The sequence below is a fragment of the Pieris napi genome, chromosome 23, assembly GCF_905475465.1.
Source record: "Pieris napi chromosome 23, ilPieNapi1.2, whole genome shotgun sequence".
In the NCBI taxonomy this organism is placed as follows: Eukaryota; Metazoa; Arthropoda; class Insecta; order Lepidoptera; family Pieridae; genus Pieris; species Pieris napi.
The window spans coordinates 2934612-2941451 of NC_062256.1; the positions used below are offsets into that span (position 1 = coordinate 2934612).

At 35.6% G+C, this 6840-nt stretch overlaps 1 long non-coding RNA gene across 1 annotated transcript; it reads right to left on the reverse strand.

Moving 5' to 3' along the window:
* Positions 1-970: 970 nt before the first annotated feature.
* On the reverse strand, positions 971-5997 carry LOC125061610. The gene is made up of 3 exons (XR_007119063.1): positions 5886-5997; positions 3450-3639; positions 971-1165 (listed from the first exon to the last, which is right to left on the reverse strand). It is a non-coding gene; the product is annotated as an uncharacterized LOC125061610 (long non-coding RNA).
* Between the last annotated feature and the right edge of the window lie 843 nt (positions 5998-6840).

Here is a 6840-nt window from a genome sequence, read left to right on the forward strand (position 1 = left end):
GATCAATGTATTGGTGCGCTTCGCAGTCCACCGTATTCTTAACATTCGCCGTTAAAAAAACCGTTAAATGAGTATTTTTTAGTCTGTGTTTCGTCGGCAAGGAGGACACACGCGTGCACGCTTCCCAAAAATGGCAGAAAAAGATAATATGAAAGTTAAGGAAAGAGAGTTTATTGTTGTTTAGCCGTTGAAAAGGTGGTATTGCTTCATGTTTGTATTTTTTTTCTCAAGTCTTTTAAGTGATTTGCAAATTGTGTCAATTCTACATTAGCCGAAGGAACTTCGTTCCTACCTGGTGTCCCACGACACCACATCTTTTTTATATTTTATGTTAAGGACCAGCCTTGCGATTCTGTAACTCACTTTTCAAACTCACAGCGGTTTTCGCAGCGGACGAGTTACAGAATCGCAATGCTGGTCGCCAAACTCCAAAAAAGTACATTGTTTCTTTCCATTTTTCGTCATTGTTTCTTGAAGTAGGGCGAATGAAAAAAATATATGGTGGAGTTGAGTAGTTTATGTATCCATTTTGTAAGATCGATACACGATTTAAATAACTACGCTTGATAGAAAAAAAATCCAAACATAGCCAATTTTTGACACTGAATTAATTTTATGACGAAAATGTATATAGAACATGATTTAGAAATTTACACGATATATTTAATCGCAAGCCAAATAATCCATTTCAGAAGAAAATTGATAAAATTACATTAATTTAATGTTTTACATAGCTAATTGTTATTACGGGCCTCAGTGCTCCAGCTCTCCACTGCGCCCCGCAGTCCACCGAGACACTGACACAGCAATTCCTGCTGTTTACTAACAAACAAATTACTAACCAAAACTATCCTTAAAGGCCGAATCGTATTTCTTTTTGATTCTACTATTATACTTGAACTTTCTGTCTACTTCGTGCAACATGTTACAAAGGTGGATGATAGCATGGCTATCTTCTAGAATATTCCCGTAGAAGTATAACATCAAACTGACAGGTGCCACATTTGTCGTTAGATTTTTGTAATACCGCTTCTCAATAAAATTATACAATTCTAGCATTATCTGGTATCGGAATATTATTTCGTGTGTTAAGTAGCCAATTTCGTATTCTTTATTCTCTGTGTACAATGCTCGTAGGTTGTAGTAGTTCTTTATTTCTTTTATTCTGGAAAAAAAATGTTAACGAATATTAATTAAAGTTTCATTTACAGTCACCAACAATAGACCAGGGTGGACAATTTTTGAAACCAAAAAAAATAAAAGTAGGATGAAAACCATTGGAAAAGGAGGGAATATTATAAAAATTAAAGGAAAAATAATTTACGGGCGATCTGAGGTCGGGATCTGAGGGGGTGAGTTTTTAAGGTTTATCTCGATTTCCGGCAAAACTAAAAGTCCTATGGAAAAAAGTCAAATGGCATAGTTGTAGATAATAAAAGATCTAAAACTTTTGTATTTACACTTTTTTCAAATAACCTTAAAATTTATGTTTTATTTTTATCTTTTACAAAAAAATATTGGTTGTTTGTAAAGTAGGTTTACGATCGAGATGTTTACGTGATAACGTCTTATTGAAATTAAATTTCTCTAAATTTCGTTTGTTTACACGTGTCTTTTTACCATCTTTCATTACTTTTACAAGTTTATTCAAGAATGTTAATTGTTAGTAAGTAGGCTATTTTATTTTATTCACGTTTTTTTGTTGCAATTGTTGTAACACTTCACTTGCACTTCACATTTTGTTTCACTGTTAAACATTCAACGAAAACTTAACCGCACGAGAAAATCTCCATTCGTTTGTATGCCGCTATAGTGAGATGAGACGGGAGATCGGTCCGTCTCTCTCTCGTTATACCTGCGATCGCGCTCGTGAGGTTTTGGTGTGACACAAGTTTCTGAACATATCACCCGACTAAAACGATTTTAAAGACGTTATCACGTCAAAAAAAATTCCACGAAATTTGGTGAAAACCTTTATATGTCCTAAATACAAGAGAAGTGCCCGGGTTTAAAAAAAAAACAACATTTATTTTTTCATGTATGAACGAATATATAATAAAGCTTCAAAATCTGAAGGGTATGCGCAAAGCATTTAACCAAGAAAAAAGTGCGCCAGATAATGGCCGAGACCCGAATTGAAGGTTTCAATGCCATCATTCGGAAACGGGTTGATGATGCATTATGTTATAGCTTAGCACCAATGGTATCCTGAATGTGTTGATTACCAAGAACACGCATATCCTAAAACGTTGGTATACTGTCCATGCACAACTGGATTCTTTTTGTCTTGTTCACTAACCAATAACATAGCAATATAGCAAGACCGAATTATCGACTCTAAAACTACATATAGTTATTATACATATATATCTAATAAATAAAATTCTCGTGTTTGTAGTTAAACTCCTCCGAAACGGCTTGACCGATTCTCATGAAATTTTGTGTGCATATTGGGTATGTCTGAGAATCGGACAACATCTATTTTTCATCCCCCTAAATGTTAAGGGTAGTTCACCCCTAAATATTTTTTTATTTATTTTTAGAAATGTTTTTTTTTTCGTTTTTATTTTTTTGATACAGCATTAAAAAATACATACAACCCCAAATTTTCACCCCTCTACGATCAACCCCCTATTTATTGTTATAAATGATATAGATGGCAAAACGACGTTTGCCCGGTCAGCTAGTTAAAAGTTAAAACTATAAATAAATGTGAGAAAAAAATATATTTATCTACTTCTTAACAATTATTCTTATTTTGAACTTTTAATTTTATTTAATTTTACATTATTATTAATTTTACTAAACACCTTTATTTCATTACGTACACTGGAAACTTTACGCGACTAAGGACGCAAACTAGCTGCTCTAGTCTCTGGCAGAAAGACCAGCACTGTGGAACATTCTGCTCCTCAGCATAATGCTGAGCCAGGGCTAATTACAGCCACAGCACACACGCATTACACACTTGAAACGAACCGAAAGGGAAAGGGGTTTTTTTTATTGTTTTTGATATCTCTCATTCCATTTTTCTTTGATTATTGTTATTGAAGTTATACTTCTTTAGGCGCGTTATGAAAAATTGATGAGAGTGAAATTTTACGATGCGCGCGCACCGTTACACAAAATTATCAGTATGAAGTTGCCCACGGAAGATGCTACGGCATTGGACTTAATTAAAACAACATTCGAATAATAATATGATACACTTAATGTTAGAGAATAATAATAAATATTTATTTATTTAATTTTTCAAATGTAAACTGAACTTTATTGACTATAATGACTCCTTTTCCAGTATTTTTTTTATTGCATGCAATCAAAAACTATTTTTAATAATGCCAAAGAAGTATAACTTCTTACGCGCGTACATAAGTACTCGCACCCTTTTTTTTGTGTGTGTTTTGTTAGTAATAAATGTTATGTTTATGTCTAGTTTTTATACTTACGCGTTCTTATAGGTGACTTGCATGTACAGGCACACTTGACCCTTATGGTTCATATTGGCGTATGGCTCGTAGCCCCACATTTCATCAAATCCCCATCCAAAGAGCCAGTCAAAGATACCTTTACGCGTGCCATTGTATGTCCCATTGTATGGTATCGATATAATTTTTTTTACAGCGAACGGGTCGTATTCTAAAAACATTTTGGAGATCAGCCACAACCTTCTCCATAAATACAACTTTCTATAGGGTAAACAGTAGAGTTTAGGTCAGCCCTGCGATTCTGTAACTCACTTCACGAACTCACACAGCGGTTTTCGCATCGGCGGTCTCTCTCAAATCAGTCGTGAAGCAGTCATTTTACGATTTGGCATTCTGATAAACAATAAAGTACAAGCTCCCACCTTTTCAGAATGCCAAATCATAAAATGACTGCTTCACGACTGATTTGAGAGAGACCGCCGATGCGAAAACCGCTGTGTGAGTTCGTGAAGTGAGTTACAGAATCGCAGGGCAGTTCAAAAACGATTTCTAGAAAACTTTGCAAATGTCTACATTTGCAGGGCATTCATTACATGGCAAACATACGATTATTGTTATTTCGATTTCGATGTTGCTAAATTTTTCTCTCTTTATAATCCTAGCCGATTGAGCAGTCGCTTCAGCGTGCGAGTATCATCCCTGAGGTCGTAGGATCGATCCCCGGCTGTGCACCAATGGACTTTCTTTTATGTGCGCATTTAACATTTGCTCGAACGGTGAAGGAAAAACATCGTGAGGAAACCGGATCACCTTAGAACCAAAAAGTCGACGGCGTGCGCGCACAGGAGGCTGATCACCTGCTTGCTTGCAAATGATCATGAAACATACAGAAATCTGAGGCCCAGACCTAAAAAGGTTCTAGCACCACTGATTTATTTTCTGTAATCCTAGATCTGCTAGAACTAAAAGTATTTTATACCTACGTCTCATCAGGTAATTGGTATAGTTAAAACCGGTTATAACTGCAATGCTTCCATTTGCTGAACTCATTACGGATATTTGTTGTTAGTATGTTTAATGTCCAATTCCTTAATTTGTTTGTTAACACAAAGTATTATAAATGACCTCCTTCGCGATTGTAAATATAAGCCAATACATTCGTAACTATACTGACGGTCGTAATACTAGCAGCCCTGCGATTCTGTAACTCACTTTACGAACTCACACAGCGGCCGCTCTCAAATCAGTCCTGAAGCATTCATTTTATGATTTGGCATTCTGAAAAGGTGGGAGCTTGTAGTTTATTGTTTATCAGAATGCCAAATCATAAAATGACTGCTTCACGACTGATTTGAGAGCGACCGCCGATGCGAAAACCGCTGTGTGAATTCGTAAAGTGAGTTACAGAATCGCAGGGCAGTAAGCGACCACGAATATCTTTTGTTATGAATTAATATTGTTATAAGTGTGTATTGTGTGTAGCGAATCAATAATATAATATTAAAAGCTATTTAAATCAAGTCTCCCACTCCAAACATTACATAAAGACGGCCAAAGGATCGGGATATTACGTCGTACTAACTGGAAGTCATACTAAACGAACTAACAATTTTTGTTTTGGATTAAAATATAATGTATTTAGTAATTTTAACGTGACCAGAAAAAACATCTAAATTAAAATATTTATTATTACAAAAAAAAATGAAATTTTAAATAAAATCAACATACATACGTCACATAAACACGTCATATTTGACGGCTCATTGGTCTAGTGGTTAGTACCCCTGACTGCGAAACCATGGTTCCCGGGTTCGATCCCCGGCTGAGACAAACGTCGATGTGATGAGCATTTTGTGTTGTGCTTAGGTCTTGGGTGTTTAAATATGTATTTATATGTGTTAGGTCTATCTATGTATAATATGTATGTATATCCGTTGCCTAGTACCCATAACACAAGCTTCATCAGATTAACATGGGACTAGGTCAATTGGTGTGAATTGTCCAATCATAAAAAAAAACCTAACCAAACGCACATTTGTACTCTATAATCTACTAGTAGACTCGGCCAAGCGTTGCTGTGGCTAAGATTTTTGTTATATTACAGTGTAACTAAACTATTCAAGAGAAACGGCAGGAGAACACCAATCCACCATGCTTTTTTGGTGATTATGCCATTAAATTGTAGCTTATGTGAAACGTTGGTACTTTCAACACAGCGCCATCTGTTAGAATTGTGACTATCAAATAATTAACAAATATTTTAGAGATGTAAGCTATCCTATCTTTTAAGTTGGATCAAACTACGCACGGTGTGCAAATTTTATTGATATCGGTTCGATAGTTTAGGAGTCCATAGCGGACAAACAACGTGACACGTAATTTATATATATTAAGATACTAATTACGAAATATTTAGAGCAAAAACTCTGTAATTCTTCAAATAGTTTTGTAACAAACCTTGTGGTGTGGATCCAAATCTGGTATACAGAGCGGGACTAAAGTCATTCTTCATCGCTTCTACATCCTTTGGCACCTCCGTTTCATTTCCGAACACGTAACTCACCGAAATTATACCTTAAATATTTAAAAACAATGTGTGTGTACTTATGTACACGCGATAGAAGTTATACTTCTTTGGCCTAACAAGACAAAAATCTTTTCAAAAATTTGATTCTACGTTTGTAGAAAAAACGCCAATAATAGAAAAAATTCAATGTTGACTATAGGTGATTATACGTAACTTCAGGGTGTAGATTTTTGAAGTTATACTTCTTTAGGCGCGTTATGAAAAATTTATGAGAGTGAAATTTTACGATGCGCGCGCACCTGAGACACAAAGTTGTCAGTGTGATTATAGCGTGCGCGGGCGAGATGGGAATAAGACAATCTACAAGTATAAAGAAATAGAATATGCGTGAAGTTAGCAGCTATGCCAAGAGTTTTGAATGACCATAATGATTAACTTCAGGGTGTCGGTTTTTGTGACGGTGTGCGGGTGTCGGTTTTTTGTGACGGTGTGCGCGCGCATCGTAAAAATTTACTCTCAGCATTTTTCCCTAACGTGTCAAAAGAAGAATAACTTCTAAAAAACTAAAATCTTGACTATAGCTGACTTCAGGGTGTCGGTTTTTTGTGACGATGTGCGCGTGCATCGTAAAAATTTACTCTCATCATGTTTCCCTAACGCGCCAAAAGAAGTATAACTTCAATAAATTAAATTTGTTTTGTGATGTGACCATGGAGCTCCTCGAAGGGACACAATCTTCCTCTATGTCACCTGTTCTCGCTTTTATCTGAACAAATTTCCAGGAAACAATCAGGTTGTAGGTAGATAATTTTCTGACTCACAGATTATATAAATAGAACAATTTATTGCAACCATAATCTTGCATGAGTTGCGAATAGATTACAT